We start from the raw sequence: 20109 nt of genomic DNA on the forward strand, positions 1-20109 counted from the left end.
ACCCTCGAAAACTAAAACTTTTGACAAAGGAAAAGAGCCTTTAATCACATTCTTTACCATTTGCAATCATAAAATAGTCTAATATCTTCATTTTTTCAACATACGTAGCTATTACCCTCGAAAACTAAAACTTTTGAAATAGTAAAAGAGCCTTTAATCACATTCTTTACCATGTGCAATCATAAAATTGTCTAATATCTTCATTTTTTCCACAGACAAAGCTATTACCCTCGAAAACTAAAACTTTTGAAATAGGAAAAGAGCCTTTAATCACATTCTTTACCATGTGCAATCATAAAATTGTCTAATATCTCCATTTTTTCAACATACGTAGCTATTACCCTCGAAAACTAAAACTTTTGACATAGGAAAAGAGCCTTTAATTACATTTTTTACCATATGCGATCATAAAATAGACTAATATCTTCATTTTTTCAACATACGTAGCTATTACCCTCGAAAACTAAAACTTTTGAAGTAGGAAAAGAGCCTTTAATCACATTCTTTACCATGTGCAATCATAAAATAGTTTAATATCTTCATTTTTTCAACATACGTAGCTATTACCCTCGAAAACTAAAACTTTTGAAATAGGAAAAGAGCCTTTAATCACATTCTTTACCATTTGAAATCATAAAATAGCCTAATATCTTCATTTTTTCAACATACGTAGCTATTACCCTCGAAAACTAAAACTTTTCAAATAGGAAAAGAGACTTTAATCACATTCTTTACCATGTGCAATCATAAAATTGTCGAATATCTTCATTTTTTCCACAGACAAAGCTATTACCCTCGACAACTAAAACTGTTGACATAGGAAAAGAGCCTTTAATCACATTCTTTACCATGTGCAATCATAAAATTGTCTAATATCTTCATTTTTTCAACATACGTAGCTATTACCCTCGAAAACTAAAACTTTTGAAATAGGAAAAGAGCATTTAATCACATTCTTTACCATGTGCAATCATAAAATAGTCTAATATCTTCATTTTTTCCACAGACAAAGCTATTACCCTCGAAAACTAAAACTTTTGAAATAGGAAAAGAGCCTTTAATCACATTCTTTACCATGTACAATCATAAAATTGTCTAATATCTTCATTTTTTCAACATACGTAGCTATTACCCTCGAAAACTAAAACTTTTGACATAGGAAAAGAGCCTTTAATCACATTCTTTACCATGTGCAATCATAAAATAGTCTAATATCTTCATTTTTTCAACATACGTAGGTATTACCCTCGAAAACTAAAACTTTTGAAATAGGAAAAGAGCCTTTATTCACATTCTTTACCATGTGCAATCATAAAATTGTCTAATATCTTCATTTTTTCCACAGACAAAGCTCTTACCCTCGGAAACTAAAACTTTTGAAATAGGAAAAGAGCCTTTAATCACATTCTTTACCATTTGCAATCATAAAATAGTCTAATATCTTCATTTTTTCAACATACGTAGCTATTACCCTCGAAAACTAAAACTTTTGAAATAGGAAAAGAGCCTTTAATCACATTCTTTACCATTTGCAATCATAAAATAGTCTAATATCTTCATTTTTTCAACATACGTAGCTATTACCCTCGAAAACTAAAACTTTTGACATAGGAAAAGAGCCTTTAATCACATTCTTTACCATTTGCAATCATAAAATAGTCTAATATCTTCATTTTTTCAACATACGTAGCTATTACCCTCGAAAACTAAAACTTTTGACATAGGAAAAGAGCCTTTAATCACATTCATTACCATGTGCAATCATATAATAGTCTAATATCTTCATTTTTTCAACTTACGTAGCTATTACCCTCGAAAACTAAAACTTTTGAAATAGGAAAAGAGCCTTTAATCACATTCTTTACCATGTGCAATCATAAAATTGTCTAATATCTTCATTTTTCCAACATACGTAGCTATTACCCTCGAAAACTAAAACTTTTGACATAGGAAAAGAGCCTTTAGTCACATTCTTTACCATTTGCAATCATAAAATAGTCTAATATCTTCATTTTTTCAACATATGTAGCTATTACCCTCGAAAACTAAAACTTTTGACATAGGAAAAGAGCCTTTAATCACATTCTTTACCATTTGCAATCATAAAATAGTCTAATATCTTCATTTTTTCAACATACGTAGCTATTACCCTCGAAAACTAAAACTTTTGAAATAGTAAAAGAGCCTTTATTCACATTCTTTACCATGTGCAATCATAAAATTGTCTAATATCTTCATTTTTTCCACAGACAAAGCTCTTACCCTCGGAAACTAAAACTTTTGAAATAGGAAAAGAGCCTTTAATCACATTCTTTACCATTTGCAATCATAAAATAGTCTAATATCTTCATTTTTTCAACATACGTAGCTATTACCCTCGAAAACTAAAACTTTTGAAATAGGAAAAGAGCCTTTAATCACATTCTTTACCATTTGCAATCATAAAATAGTCTAATATCTTCATTTTTTCAACATACGTAGCTATTACCCTCGAAAACTAAAACTTTTGACATAGGAAAAGAGCCTTTAATCACATTCTTTACCATTTGCAATCATAAAATAGTCTAATATCTTCATTTTTTCAACATACGTAGCTATTACCCTCGAAAACTAAAACTTTTGACATAGGAAAAGAGCCTTTAATCACATTCATTACCATGTGCAATCATATAATAGTCTAATATCTTCATTTTTTCAACTTACGTAGCTATTACCCTCGAAAACTAAAACTTTTGAAATAGGAAAAGAGCCTTTAATCACATTCTTTACCATGTGCAATCATAAAATTGTCTAATATCTTCATTTTTCCAACATACGTAGCTATTACCCTCGAAAACTAAAACTTTTGACATAGGAAAAGAGCCTTTAGTCACATTCTTTACCATTTGCAATCATAAAATAGTCTAATATCTTCATTTTTTCAACATATGTAGCTATTACCCTCGAAAACTAAAACTTTTGACATAGGAAAAGAGCCTTTAATCACATTATTTACCATCTGCAATCATAGAATAGTCTAATATCTTCATTTTTTCAACATACGTAGCTATTACCCTCGAAAACTAAAACTTTTGAAATAGGAAAAGAGCCTTTAATCACATTCTTTACCATTTGCAATCATAAAATAGTCTAATATCTTCATTTTTTCAACATACTTAGCTATTACACTCGAAAACTAAAACTTTTGAAATAGGAAAAGAGCCTTTAATCACATTCTTTACCATTTGCAATCATAAAATAGTCTAATATCTTCATTTTTTCAACATACGTAGCTATTACCCTCGAAAACTAAAACTTTTGACATAGGAAAAGAGCCTTTAATCACATTCTTTACCATTTGCAATCATAAAATAGTCTAATATCTTCATTTTTTCAACATACGTAGCTATTACCCTCGAAAACTAAAACTTTTGACATAGGAAAAGAGCCTTTAATCACATTCATTACCATGTGCAATCATATAATAGTCTAATATCTTCATTTTTTTAACTTACGTAGCTATTACCCTCGAAAACTAAAACTTTTGAAATAGGAAAAGAGCCTTTAATCACATTCTTTACCATGTGCAATCATAAAATTGTCTAATATCTTCATTTTTTCCACAGACAAAGCTATTTCCCTCGAAAACTAAAACTTTTGAAATATAAAAAGAGCATTTAATCACATTCTTTACCATTTGCAATAATAAAATAGTCTAATATCTTCATTTTTTCAACATACGTAGCTATTACCCTCGAAAACTAAAACTTTTGAAATAGGAAAAGAGCATTTAATCACATTCTTTACCATGTGCAATCATAAAATAGTCTAATATCTTCATTTTTTCCACAGACAAAGCTATTACCCTCGAAAACTAAAACTTTTGAAATAGGAAAAGAGCCTTTAATCACATTCTTTACCATGTACAATCATAAAATTGTCTAATATATTCATTTTTTCAACATACGTAGCTATTACCCTCGAAAACTAAAACTTTTGACATAGGAAAAGAGCCTTTAATGACATTCTTTACCATGTGCAATCATAAAATAGTCTAATATCTTCATTTTTTCAACATACGTAGGTATTACCCTCGAAAACTAAAACTTTTGAAATAGGAAAAGAGCCTTTATTCACATTCTTTACCATGTGCAATCATAAAATTGTCTAATATCTTCATTTTTTCCACAGACAAAGCTATTACCCTCGAAAACTAAAACTTTTGAAATAGGAAAAGAGCCTTTAATCACATTCTTTACCATTTGCAATCATAAAATAGTCTAATATCTTCATTTTTTCAACATACGTAGCTATTACCCTCGAAAACTAAAACTTTTGAAATAGGAAAAGAGCCTTTAATCACATTCTTTACCATTTGCAATCATAAAATAGTCTAATATCTTCATTTTTTCAACATACGTAGCTATTACCCTCGAAAACTAAAACTTTTGACATAGGAAAAGAGCCTTTAATCACATTCTTTACCATTTGCAATCATAAAATAGTCTAATATCTTCATTTTTTCAACATACGTAGCTATTACCCTCGAAAACTAAAACTTTTGACATAGGAAAAGAGCCTTTAATCACATTCATTACCATGTGCAATCATATAATAGTCTAATATCTTCATTTTTTCAACTTACGTAGCTATTACCCTCGAAAACTAAAACTTTTGAAATAGGAAAAGAGCCTTTAATCACATTCTTTACCATGTGCAATAATAAAATTGTCTAATATCTTCATTTTTCCAACATACGTAGCTATTACCCTCGAAAACTAAAACTTTTGACATAGGAAAAGAGCCTTTAGTCACATTCTTTACCATTTGCAATCATAAAATAGTCTAATATCTTCATTTTTTCAACATACGTAGCTATTACCCTCGAAAACTAAAACTTTTGACATAGGAAAAGAGCCTTTAATCACATTATTTACCATCTGCAATCATAGAATAGTCTAATATCTTCATTTTTTCAACATACGTAGCTATTACCCTCGAAAACTAAAACTTTTGAAATAGGAAAAGAGCCTTTAATCACATTCTTTACCATTTGCAATCATAAAATAGTCTAATATCTTCATTTTTTCAACATACATAGCTATTACATTCGAAAACTAAAACTTTTGAAATAGGAAAAGAGCCTTTAATCACATTCTTTACCATTTGCAATCATAAAATAGTCTAATATCTTCATTTTTTCAACATACATAGCTATTACCCTCGAAAACTAAAACTTTTGACATAGGAAAAGAGCCTTTAATCACATTCTTTACCATTTGCAATCATAAAATAGTCTAATATCTTCATTTTTTCAACATACGTAGCTATTACCCTCGAAAACTAAAACTTTTGACATAGGAAAAGAGCCTTTAATCACATTCATTACCATGTGCAATCATATAATAGTCTAATATCTTCATTTTTTCAACTTACGTAACTATTACCCTCGAAAACTAAAACTTTTGAAATAGGAAAAGAGCCTTTAATCACATTCTTTACCATGTGCAATCATAAAATTGTCTAATATCTTCATTTTTCCAACATACGTAGCTATTACCCTCGAAAACTAAAACTTTTGACATAGGAAAAGAGCCTTTAATCACATTCTTTACCATGTGCAATCATAGAATAGTCTAATATCTTCATTTTTTCAACATACGTAGCTATTACCCTCGAAAACTAAAACTTTTGAAATAGGAAAAGAGCCTTTAATCACATTCTTTACCATTTGCAATCATAAAATAGTCTAATATCTTCATTTTTTCAACATACGTAGCCATTACCTTTGAAAACTAAAACTGTTGAAATAGGAAAAGAGCCTTTAACCGCATTTTTTACCATTTGCAATCATAAAATAGTCTAATATCTTCATTTTTTCAACATACGTAGCTATTACCCTCGAAAACTAAAACTTTTGAAATAGGAAAAGAGCCCTTAATCACATTCTTTACCATTTGCAATAATAAAATAGTCTAATATGTTCATTTTTTCAACATACGTAGCTATTACCCTCGAAAACTAAAACTTTTGACATAGGAAAATAGCCTTTAATCACATTCTTTACCATGTACAATCATAAAATTGTCTAATATTTTCATTTTTTCAACATACGTAGCTATTACCCTCGAAAACTAAAACTTTTGACATAGGAAAAGAGCCTTTAATCACATTCTTTACCATGTGCAATCATAAAATAGTCTAATATCTTCATTTTTTCAACATACGTAGGTATTACCCTCGAAAACTAAAACTTTTGAAATAGGAAAAGAGCCTTTATTCACATTCTTTACCATGTGCAATCATAAAATTGTCTAATATCTTCATTTTTTCCACAGACAAAGCTCTTACCCTCGGAAACTAAAACTTTTGAAATAGGAAAAGAGCCTTTAATCACATTCTTTACCATTTGCAATCATAAAATAGTCTAATATCTTCATTTTTTCAACATACGTAGCTATTACCCTCGAAAACTAAAACTTTTGAAATAGGAAAAGAGCCTTTAATCACATTCTTTACCATTTGCAATCATAAAATAGTCTAATATCTTCATTTTTTCAACATACGTAGCTATTACCCTCGAAAACTAAAACTTTTGACATAGGAAAAGAGCCTTTAATCACATTCTTTACCATTTGCAATCATAAAATAGTCTAATATCTTCATTTTTTCAACATACGTAGCTATTACCCTCGAAAACTAAAACTTTTGACATAGGAAAAGAGCCTTTAATCACATTCATTACCATGTGCAATCATATAATAGTCTAATATCTTCATTTTTTCAACTTACGTAGCTATTACCCTCGAAAACTAAAACTTTTGAAATAGGAAAAGAGCCTTTAATCACATTCTTTACCATGTGCAATCATAAAATTGTCTAATATCTTCATTTTTCCAACATACGTAGCTATTACCCTCGAAAACTAAAACTTTTGACATAGGAAAAGAGCCTTTAGTCACATTCTTTACCATTTGCAATCATAAAATAGTCTAATATCTTCATTTTTTCAACATACGTAGCTATTACCCTCGAAAACTAAAACTTTTGACATAGGAAAAGAGCCTTTAATCACATTATTTACCATTTGCAATCATAAAATAGTCTAATATCTTCATTTTTTCAACATACTTAGCTATTACACTCGAAAACTAAAACTTTTGAAATAGGAAAAGAGCCTTTAATCACATTCTTTACCATTTGCAATCATAAAATAGTCTAATATCTTCATTTTTTCAACATACGTAGCTATTACCCTCGAAAACTAAAACTTTTGACATAGGAAAAGAGCCTTTAATCACATTCTTTACCATTTGCAATCATAAAATAGTCTAATATCTTCATTTTTTCAACATACGTAGCTATTACCCTCGAAAACTAAAACTTTTGACATAGGAAAAGAGCCTTTAATCACATTCATTACCATGTGCAATCATATAATAGTCTAATATCTTCATTTTTTCAACTTACGTAGCTATTACCCTCGAAAACTAAAACTTTTGAAATAGGAAAAGAGCCTTTAATCACATTCTTTACCATGTGCAATCATAAAATTGTCTAATATCTTCATTTTTCCAACATACGTAGCTATTACCCTCGAAAACTAAAACTTTTGACATAGGAAAAGAGCCTTTAATCACATTCTTTACCATGTGCAATCATAGAATAGTCTAATATCTTCATTTTTTCAACATACGTAGCTATTACCCTCGAAAACTAAAACTTTTGAAATAGGAAAAGAGCCTTTAATCACATTCTTTACCATTTGCAATCATAAAATAGTCTAATATCTTCATTTTTTCAACATACGTAGCCATTACCTTTGAAAACTAAAACTGTTGAAATAGGAAAAGAGCCTTTAACCGCATTTTTTACCATTTGCAATCATAAAATAGTCTAATATCTTCATTTTTTCAACATACGTAGCTATTACCCTCGAAAACTAAAACTTTTGAAATAGGAAAAGAGCCCTTAATCACATTCTTTACCATTTGCAATAATAAAATAGTCTAATATGTTCATTTTTTCAACATACGTAGCTATTACCCTCGAAAACTAAAACTTTTGACATAGGAAAAGAGCCTTTAATCACATTCTTTACCATTTGCAATCATAAAATAGTCTAATATCTTCATTTTTTCAACATACGTAGCTATTACCCTCGAAAACTAAAACTTTTGACATAGGAAAAGAGCCTTTAATCACATTCATTACCATGTGCAATCATATAATAGTCTAATATCTTCATTTTTTCAACATACGTAGCTATTACCCTCGAAAACTAAAACTTTTGACATTGGAAAAGAGCCTTTAGTCACATTCTTTACCATTTGCAATCATAAAATAGTCTAATATCTTCATTTTTTCAACATACGTAGCTATGACCCTCGAAAACTAAAACTTTTGACATAGGAAAAGAGCCTTTAATCACATTCTTTACCCTCTGCAATCATAGAATAGTCTAATATCTTCATTTTTTCAACATACGTAGCTATTACCCTCGAAAACTAAAACTTTTGAAATAGGAAAAGAGCCTTTAATCACATTCTTTACCATTTGCAATCATAAAATAGTCTAATATCTTCATTTTTTCAACATACGTAGCCATTACCTTTGAAAACTAAAACTGTTGAAATAGGAAAAGAGCCTTTAATCACATTCTTTACCCTCTGCAATCATAGAATAGTCTAATATCTTCATTTTTTCAACATACGTAGCTATTACCCTCGAAAACTAAAACTTTTGAAATAGGAAAAGAGCCTTTAATCACATTCTTTACCATTTGCAATCATAAAATAGTCTAATATCTTCATTTTTTCAACATACGTAGCTATTACCCTCGAAAACTAAAACTTTTGAAATAGGAAAAGAGCCTTTAATCACATTCTTTACCATGTGCAATCATAAAATTGTCTAATATCTTCATTTTTTCCACAGACAAAGCTATTTCCCTCGAAAACTAAAACTTTTGAAATAAAAAGAGCATTTAATCACATTCTTTACCATTTGCAATAATAAAATAGTCTAATATCTTCATTTTTTCAACATACGTAGCTATTACCCTCGAAAACTAAAACTTTTGAAATAGGAAAAGAGCCTTTAAACACATTTTTTACCATGTGCAATCATAAAATGGTCTAATATCTTCATTTTTTCAACATACGTAGATATTACCCTCGAAAGCTAAAACTTTTGACATAGGAAAAGAGCCTTTAATCACATTCTTTACCATTTGCAATCATAAAATAGTCTAATATCTTCATTTTTCCAACATACATAGGTATTACCCTCGAAAACTAAAACTTTTGACATAGGAAAAGAGCCTTTAGTCACACTCTTTACCATTTGCAATCATAAAATAGTCTAATATCTTCATTTTTTCAACATACGTAGCTATGACCCTCGAAAACTAAAACTTTTGACATAGGAAAAGAGCCTTTAATCACATTCTTTACCATGTGCAATCATAGAATAGTCTAATATCTTCATTTTTTCAACATACGTAGCTATTACCCTCGAAAACTAAAACTTTTGAAATAGGAAAAGAGCCTTTAATCACATTCTTTACCATTTGCAATCATAAAATAGTCTAATATCTTCATTTTTTCAACATACGTAGCCATTACCTTTGAAAACTAAAACTGTTGAAATAGGAAAAGAGCCTTTAATCGCATTCTTTACCATTTGCAATCATAAAATAGTCTAATATCTTCATTTTTTCAACATACGTAGCTATTACCCTCGAAAACTAAAACTTTTGAAATAGGAAAAGAGCCTTTAATCACATTCTTTACCATGTGCAATCATAAAATTGTCTAATATCTTCATTTTTTCAACAGACAAAGCTATTTCCCTCGAAAACTAAAACTTTTGAAATATAAAAAGAGCATTTAATCACATTCTTTACCATTTGCAATAATAAAATAGTCTAATATCTTCATTTTTTCAACATACGTAGCTATTACCCTCGAAAACTAAAACTTTTGAAATAGGAAAAGAGCCTTTAATCACATTTTTTACCATGTGCAATCATAAAATGGTCTAATATCTTCATTTTTTCAACATACGTAGATATTACCCTCGAAAGCTAAAACTTTTGACATAGGAAAAGAGCCTTTAATCACATTCTTTACCATTTGCAATCATAAAATAGTCTAATATCTTCATTTTTTCAACATACGTAGCTATTACCCTCGAAAACTAAAACTTTTGAAATAGGAAAAGAGACTTTAATCACATTCTTTACCATGTGCAATCATAAAATTGTCTAATATCTTCATTTTTTCCACAGACAAAGCTATTACCACCGAAAACTAAAACTGTTGACATAGGAAAAGAGCCTTTAATCACATTCTTTACCATGTGCAATCATAAAATAGTCTAATATCTTCATTTTTTCAACATACGTAGCTATTACCCTCGAAAACTAAAACTTTTGAAATAGGAAAAGAGCCTTTAATCACATTTTTTACCATTTGCAATCATAAAATAGTCTAATATCTTCATTTTTTCAACATACGTAGCTATTACCCTCGAAAACTAAAACATTTGACATAGGAAAAGAGCCTTTAATCACATTCTTTACCATTTGTAATCATAAAATAGTCTAATATCTTCATTTTTTCAACATACGTAGCTATTACCCTCGAAAACTAAAACTTTTGACATAGGAAAAGAGCCTTTAATCTCATTCATTACCATGTGCAATCATATAATAGTCTAATATCTTCATTTTTTCAACTTACGTAGCTATTACCCTCGAAAACTAAAACTTTTGAAATAGGAAAAGAGCCTTTAATCACATTCTTTACCATGTGCAATCATAAAATTGTCTAATATCTTCATTTTTCCAACATACGTAGCTATTACCCTCGAAAACTAAAACTTTTGACATAGGAAAAGAGCCTTTAGTCACATTCTTTACCATTTGCAATCATAAAATAGTCAAATATCTTCATTTTTTCAACATATGTAGCTATTACCCTCGAAAACTAAAACTTTTGACATAGGAAAAGAGCCTTTAATCACATTCTTTACCATGTGCAATCATAGAATAGTCTAATATCTTCATTTTTTCAACATACGTAGCTATTACCCTCGAAAACTAAAACTTTTGAAATAGGAAAAGAGCCTTTAATCACATTCTTTACCATTTGCAATCATAAAATAGTCTAATATCTTCATTTTTTCAACATACGTAGCCATTACCTTTGAAAACTAAAACTGTTGAAATAGGAAAAGAGCCTTTAATCGCATTCTTTACCATTTGCAATCATAAAATAGTCTAATATCTTCATTTTTTCAACATACGTAGCTATTACCCTCGAAAACTAAAACTTTTGAAATAGGAAAAGAGCCTTTAATCACATTCTTTACCATGTGCAATCATAAAATTGTCTAATATCTTCATTTTTTCCACAGACAAAGCTATTTCCCTCGAAAACTAAAACTTTTGAAATATAAAAAGAGCATTTAATCACATTCTTTACCATTTGCAATAATAAAATAGTCTAATATCTTCATTTTTTCAAAATACGTAGCTATTACCCTCGAAAACTAAAACTTTTGAAATAGGAAAAGAGACTTTAATCACATTTTTTACCATGTGCAATCATAAAATGGTCTAATATCTTCATTTTTTCAACATACGTAGATATTACCCTCGAAAGCTAAAACTTTTGACATAGGAAAAGAGCCTTTAATCACATTCTTTACCATTTGCAATCATAAAATAGTCTAATATCTTCATTTTTTCAACATACTTAGCTATCACCCTCGAAAACTAAAACTTTTGAAATAGGAAAAGAGCCTTTAATCACATTCTTTACCATATGCAATCATAAAATTGTCTAATATCTTCATTTTTTCCACAGACAAAGCTATTACCACCGAAAACTAAAACTTTTGACATAGGAAAAGAGCCTTTAATCACATTCTTTACCATGTGCAATCATAAAATAGTCTAATATCTTCATTTTTTCAACATACGTAGCTATTACCCTCGAAAACTAAAACTTTTGAAATAGGAAAAGAGCCTTTAATCACATTCTTTACCATTTGCAATCATAAAATAGTCTAATATCTTCATTTTTTCAACATACGTAGCTATTACCCTCGAAAATTAAAACTTTTGACATAGGAAAAGAGCCTTTAATCACATTCTTTACCATTTGCAATCATAAAATAGTCTAATATCTTCATTTTTTCAACATACGTAGCTATTACCCTCGAAAACTAAAACTTTTGACATAGGAAAAGAGCCTTTAATCACATTCATTACCATGTGCAATCATATAATAGTCTAATATCTTCATTTTTTCAACTTACGTAGCTATTACCCTCGAAAACTAAAACTTTTGAAATAGGAAAAGAGCCTTTAATCACATTCTTTACCATGTGCAATCATAAAATTGTCTAATATCTTCATTTTTCCAACATACGTAGCTATTACCCTCGAAAACTAAAACTTTTGACATAGGAAAAGAGCCTTTAGTCACATTCTTTACCATTTGCAATCATAAAATAGTCTAATATCTTCATTTTTTCAACATACGTAGCTATTACCCTCGAAAACTAAAACTTTTGACATAGGAAAAGAGCCTTTAATCACATTCTTTACCATGTGCAATCATAGAATAGTCTAATATCTTCATTTTTTCAACATACGTAGCTATTACCCTCGAAAACTAAAACTTTTGAAATAGGAAAAGAGCCTTTAATCACATTCATTACCATGTGCAATCATAAAATAGTCTAATATCTTCATTTTTTCAACATACGTAGCCATTACCTTTGAAAACTAAAACTGTTGAAATAGGAAAAGAGCCTTTAATCGCATTCTTTACCATTTGCAATCATAAAATAGTCTAATATCTTCATTTTTTCAACATACGTAGCTATTACCCTCGAAAACTAAAACTTTTGAAATAGGAAAAGATTCTTTAATCACATTCTTTACCATGTGCAATCATAAAATTGTCTAATATCTTCATTTTTTCCACAGACAAAGCTATTTCCCTCGAAAACTAAAACTTTTGAAATATAAAAAGAGCATTTAATCACATTCTTTACCATTTGCAATAATAAAATAGTCTAATATCTTCATTTTTTCAACATACGTAGCTATTACCCTCGAAAACTGAAACTTTTGAAATAGGAAAAGAGCCTTTAATCACATTTTTTACCATGTGCAATCATAAAATGGTCTAATATCTTCATTTTTTCAACATACGTAGATATTACCCTCGAAAGCTAAAACTTTTGACATAGGAAAAGAGCCTTTAATCACATTCTTTACCATTTGCAATCATAAAATAGTCTAATATCTTCATTTTTTCAACATACGTAGCTATCACCCTCGAAAACTAAAACTTTTGAAATAGGAAAAGAGCCTTTAATCACATTCTTTACCATATGCAATCATAAAATTGTCTAATATCTTCATTTTTTCCACAGACAAAGCTATTACCCTCTAAAACTAAAACTTTTGAAATAGGAAAAGAGCCTTTAATCACATTCTTTACCATTTGCAATCATAAAATAGTCTAATATCTTCATTTTTTCAACATAAGTAGCTATTACCCTCGAAAACTAAAACTTTTGACATAGGAAAAGAGCCTTTAATCACCTTCTTTACCATTTGCAATCATAAAATAGTCTAATATCTTCATTTTTTCAACATACGTAGCTATTACCCTCGAAAACTAAAACTTTTAAAATAGGAAAAGAGCCTTTAATCTCATTCTTTACCATTTGCAATCATAAAATTGTCTAATATCTTCATTTTTTCAACAAATGTAGCTATTACCCTCGAAAACTAAAACTTTTGAAATAGGAAAAGAGCCTTTAATCACATTCTTTACCATTTGCAATCATAAAATAGTCTAATATCTTAATTTTTTCAACATACGTAGCTATTACCCTCGAAAACTAAAACTTTTGACAAAGGAAAAGAGCCTTTAATCACATTCTTTACCATTTGCAATCATAAAATAGTCTAATATCTTCATTTTTTCAACATACGTAGCTATTACCCTCGAAAACTAAAACTTTTGAAATAGTAAAAGAGCCTTTAATCACATTCTTTACCATGTGCAATCATAAAATTGTCTAATATCTTCATTTTTTCCACAGACAAAGCTATTACCCTCGAAAACTAAAACTTTTGAAATAGGAAAAGAGCCTTTAATCACATTCTTTACCATGTGCAATCATAAAATTGTCTAATATCTCCATTTTTTCAACATACGTAGCTATTACCCTCGAAAACTAAAACTTTTGACATAGGAAAAGAGCCTTTAATTACATTTTTTACCATATGCGATCATAAAATAGACTAATATCTTCATTTTTTCAACATACGTAGCTATTACCCTCGAAAACTAAAACTTTTGAAGTAGGAAAAGAGCCTTTAATCACATTCTTTACCATGTGCAATCATAAAATAGTCTAATATCTTCATTTTTTCAACATACGTAGCTATTACCCTCGAAAACTAAAACTTTTGAAATAGGAAAAGAGCCTTTAATCACATTCTTTACCATTTGAAATCATAAAATAGCCTAATATCTTCATTTTTTCAACATACGTAGCTATTACCCTCGAAAACTAAAACTTTTCAAATAGGAAAAGAGACTTTAATCACATTCTTTACCATGTGCAATCATAAAATTGTCGAATATCTTCATTTTTTCCACAGACAAAGCTATTACCCTCGACAACTAAAACTGTTGACATAGGAAAAGAGCCTTTAATCACATTCTTTACCATGTGCAATCATAAAATTGTCTAATATCTTCATTTTTTCAACATACGTAGCTATTACCCTCGAAAACTAAAACTTTTGAAATAGGAAAAGAGCATTTAATCACATTCTTTACCATATGCAATCATAAAATAGTCTAATATCTTAATTTTTTCCACAAACAAAGCTATTACCCTAGAAAACTAAAACTTTTGAAATAGGAAAAGAGCCTTTAATCACATTCTTTACCATGTACAATCATAAAATTGTCTAATATTTTCATTTTTTCAACATACGTAGCTATTACCCTCGAAAACTAAAACTTTTGACATAGGAAAAGAGCCTTTAATCACATTCTTTACCATGTGCAATCATAAAATAGTCTAATATCTTCATTTTTTCAACATACGTAGGTATTACCCTCGAAAACTAAAACTTTTGAAATAGGAAAAGAGCCTTTATTCACATTCTTTACCATGTGCAATCATAAAATTGTCTAATATCTTCATTTTTTCCACAGACAAAGCTCTTACCCTCGGAAACTAAAACTTTTGAAATAGGAAAAGAGCCTTTAATCACATTCATTACCATTTGCAATCATAAAATAGTCTAATATCTTCATTTTTTCAACATACGTAGCTATTACCCTCGAAAACTAAAACTTTTGAAATAGGAAAAGAGCCTTTAATCACATTCTTTACCATTTGCAATCATAAAATAGTCTAATATCTTCATTTTTTCAACATACGTAGCTATTACCCTCGAAAACTAAAACTTTTGAAAAAGGAAAAGAGCCTTTAATCACATTCTTTACCATTTGCAATCATAAAATAGTCTAATATCTTCATTTTTTCAACAAAAGTAGCTATTACCCTCGAAAACTAAAACTTTTGAAATAGGAAAAGAGCCTTTAATCACATTCTTTACCATTTGCAATCATAAAATAGTCTAATATCTTCATTTTTTCAACATACGTAGCTATTACCCTCGAAAACTAAAACTTTTGAAATAGGAAAAGAGCCTTTAATTACATTCTTTACCATTTGCAATCATAAAATAGTCTAATATCTTCATTTTTTCAACATAAGTAGCTATTACCCTCGAAAACTAAAACTTTTGACATAGGAAAAGAGCCTTTAATCTCTTTCTTTACCATGTGCAATCATAAAATAGTCTAATATCTTCATTTTTTCAACATACGTAGCTATTACCCTCGAAAACTAAAACTTTTAAAATAGGAAAAGAGCCTTTAATCACATTCTTTACCATTTGCAATCATAAAATTGTCTAGTATATTCATTTTTTCAACAAATGTAGCTATTACCCTCGAAAACTAAAACTTTTGAAATAGGAAAAGAGCCTTTAATCACATTCTTTACCATTTGCAATCATAAAATAGTCTAATATCTTAATTTTTTCAACATACGTAGCTATTACCCTCGAAAACTAAAACTTTTGACAAAGGAAAAGAGCCTAGATCTATAGTTGAGAGAGGTGCAGGAACTGGATGAACAGTTTATCCCCCTCTATCCTCAGCCATTGCCCATGCTGGACCTTCTGTAGATTTAGCTATTTTCTCGCTTCATTTAGCTGGAGTTTCCTCTATCTTAGGGGCTGTAAATTTTATTACTACTATCATTAATATACGACCCCAGTCAATATCTATTGACCGTATACCTCTCTTCGTCTGAGCAGTAGGAATCACCGCCGTTCTTCTCCTTTTATCACTTCCAGTCCTAGCGGGGGCTATTACTATACTGTTAACTGATCGTAACTTAAATACTTCTTTCTTCGACCCCGCAGGTGGTGGGGATCCCATCCTTTATCAACATTTATTTTGATTTTTTGGCCATCCTGAAGTGTATATTTTAATTTTACCTGGATTCGGGATAGTGTCCCACATTATTAGCCAAGAAAGAGGTAAGAAGGAAGCATTTGGTACATTAGGTATGATTTATGCTATACTTGCAATTGGTATTCTTGGTTTTGTTGTCTGGGCTCATCATATATTTACTGTGGGAATGGACGTGGACACTCGAGCTTATTTTACTGCTGCAACTATGATTATTGCAATTCCTACGGGGATTAAGATTTTTAGATGAATCGGAACTTTACACGGGACGCGACTTACTATAACTCCATCTATGTTGTGGGCCCTAGGATTTGTATTTTTGTTTACTGTGGGGGGGCTTACAGGAGTTGTCCTGTCAAACTCTAGAATTGATATTGTTCTCCATGATACTTATTATGTAGTAGCTCATTTCCATTATGTTTTATCAATGGGTGCTGTCTTTGCTATCATAGCAGGATTTGTACATTGATTTCCTCTAATGACTGGATTAAGAATGAATCAGTTTCTTCTTAAGGTACATTTCTTTATTATATTTTTAGGAGTAAACTTAACTTTTTTCCCCCAACATTTCTTAGGTCTCGCTGGAATACCACGTCGTTACGCAGATTATCCAGACACATATGCCTCATGAAATGTAATTTCTTCATTAGGGAGAGTTATATCTATGATTGCTACATTAATATTTATTTTTTGTATTTGAGAGGCCATGATCGCTAAACGAATTAATATTTTTTCACTTAATTTAAGATCCAGTGTGGAATGAAATCATCCCCATCCGCCTGCTGATCACTCCTATGAAGAAATTACTATGATCTCTACATTTTAAAGTGGCAGAAACATGTATGCATTGGATTTAAGCTCCAAAGATGGGTATCCCCTTTAAAAGTGTCTCAATGATTCCAACTAGGTTTACAAAATGGGAATTCACCCCTCATAGAACAACTTATTTTTTTCCATGACCATGCTTTATTAGTGGTAATCTTAATCACTTCTCTTGTAGGCTTTTTCTTAGCTGCATTGTTTTCTAATAAATTTCTCCATCGTTATCTACTTGATGGCCAGGCAATCGAGACAGTTTGAACCGTTATCCCTGCTATTATTTTAGTAGCTATTGCCCTTCCTTCTATTCGTCTTCTCTATTTAATTGATGAAATTCATAACCCTGCCTTGACTATTAAAGTAACGGGACATCAGTGATACTGATCCTATGAATACTCTGATTTTGACGATATTCAATTTGATTCATACATAATCCCTTCAAATGAACTTTCTACTGGCATATATCGTTTACTTGATGTGGACAATCGTATGCCAGTGCCCTATAATCAAGCTATCCGTCTGATGATTACTTCAGATGATGTTCTACACTCATGAGCTGTCCCATCTCTAGGTATTAAGATGGATGCAGTCCCAGGCCGGCTTAATCAGTCCAGACTTCTAGTAAATATACCCGGAGTATTTTATGGACAATGTTCCGAAATTTGTGGATCTGGACATAGTTTTATACCTATTGTGATTGAAGCTGTTGGAGAGAGAGATTTTCTAAAGTGACTTGAGTTACAAATTTCATAGGGTGGCTGAAAGTCAAGCGGTAGCCTCTTAAGCTCTCTTATGGTAATTACCCCCTGTGGTACAGAGACTTAGTTTATTAATAAATATAAGGTTGTCAACTTTAAGAAGCCGATGGCAGTCTCTTATTCCTCAAATGATACCACTTCCTTGAATTACGGTCTTCTTTGTCTCTATAGCTTTACTATGAGCTATTATAACTATGGTATTTTTCCTTTATCAACCCCGTTCGGCTTCTTCTGCTAAAAGCTTCTCTGATCGAACTGTTTACTTAAATTGAAAATGATAACAAACCTTTTTTCAGTATTTGATCCGACTTCCTCTTTTTTATCCAACTGATTAAGAATATTAATCCCGCTTCTGTTTATAGTAATATCTTTCTGATTGATTCCTTCACGACCTCAATTTTTAGCTAAGAGAGTTTTAATGGGATTGAATCGGGAGATATCCCTCCTTATAGGCCCAGCAAGATTTGGTGCCAATATTCTAGTTATTGCCCTCTTTTTATTCATTTTATTTAATAATTTTATTGGTTTATTCCCTTATATTTTTACCGCTACTAGACATTTAGCAGTTACCTTAAGACTGGCAGTTCCTCTGTGAATCTCTTTTATTCTATATACTTGGATTAGGGAGACAACGAATGCTTTAGCCCATCTTGTACCTTTAGGAACACCGGCACCTTTAATACCTTTCATGGTATTAATTGAAATCATTAGAAATATGATTCGGCCTATTACACTCTCTGTCCGTCTTGCGGCTAATATAATTGCCGGCCATCTCCTATTGACTCTTTTAGGGGCTCAAGGTACCCTGGGAAATTTATATGTTACTACAATTGTAGTATTTTCACAGATTATCCTATTAATATTGGAATTCTCTGTAGCTATTATTCAATCTTATGTTTTTATGACTCTAATGACTCTCTACGCAAGAGAATAATGAATCAATTAAATCACCCGTATCATTTAGTTAATATTAGACCTTGACCCCTAGCTACCGGAATAGGAGCTTTTGCAATGACTTCTGGACTTGTCAAATGGTTTCATTCATTTGATAGAATGCTATTTTTTACAGGATTAATAACAATCATATTTGTTTCGTATCAATGATGACGAGATGTATCACGAGAAGCTACTTTTCAAGGAATACATTCAACGAAGGTCGGATTTGGGTTGCGATGGGGAATAATCCTGTTTATTATCTCTGAAGTTTTCTTTTTTGTCTCTTTCTTTTGGGCATTTTTTCACAGAAGTTTGTCGCCAAATATTGAAGTTGGGGCCTTATGACCCCCAATTGGAGTGGAAAGCTTTAATCCATTTCAAGTACCCCTGCTTAATACAAGTATCCTGCTGGCTTCAGGAGTTACGGTAACTTGAGCCCACCATGCCTTAATAGAAAATAATTTTGATCAATGCCTTCAGGGACTTCTGTTCACTGTATTGCTGAGGTTATATTTTTCATTTCTTCAAGGGTTGGAATATATAGAAGCCTCGTTTACTATTGCGGATAGAATCTATGGATCTACATTCTTTTTAGCGACAGGTTTTCATGGTTTACATGTACTTATTGGGACTATTTTCCTTATAATTTGTATCTTACGTCACGCTAAGTGCTACTTTTCTCCCCAACATCATTTCGGGTTTGAAGCTGCAGCTTGATATTGACACTTTGTTGATGTTGTCTGATTGTTTCTCTATCTTTCTATCTACTGATGAGGTGAATAAAATCTTTCTAGTATAAATATTATACTTGACTTCCAATCAAGAGATCCTGTTGGGGAAAGATAATTATTTTAATTTGATTAAGAATTTTTATGCTTGTTTTTATTATATTAACCCTCGGAGTGTTTGTGAATAAGAAAGTCTCTCTGGATCGCGAAAAGAGTTCACTATTTGAATGCGGATTCGATCCTTTGAATTCCTCTCGTACTCCCTTTTCTATCCGGTTCTTTGTTATTACTCTA

The 20109-nt window shown here is 30.5% G+C and overlaps 2 pseudogenes; both read left to right on the forward strand.

The window, feature by feature from the left end:
• Positions 1-16152: 16152 nt before the first annotated feature.
• LOC136041610 (cytochrome c oxidase subunit 1-like) lies at positions 16153-19870 on the forward strand (annotated as a pseudogene).
• On the forward strand, positions 18411-19870 carry LOC136041622 (ATP synthase subunit a-like; annotated as a pseudogene).
• Positions 19871-20109: the final 239 nt, after the last annotated feature.

Source organism: Artemia franciscana, unplaced genomic scaffold, assembly GCF_032884065.1.
Source record: "Artemia franciscana unplaced genomic scaffold, ASM3288406v1 PGA_scaffold_302, whole genome shotgun sequence".
NCBI lineage: Eukaryota > Metazoa > Arthropoda > Branchiopoda > Anostraca > Artemiidae > Artemia > Artemia franciscana.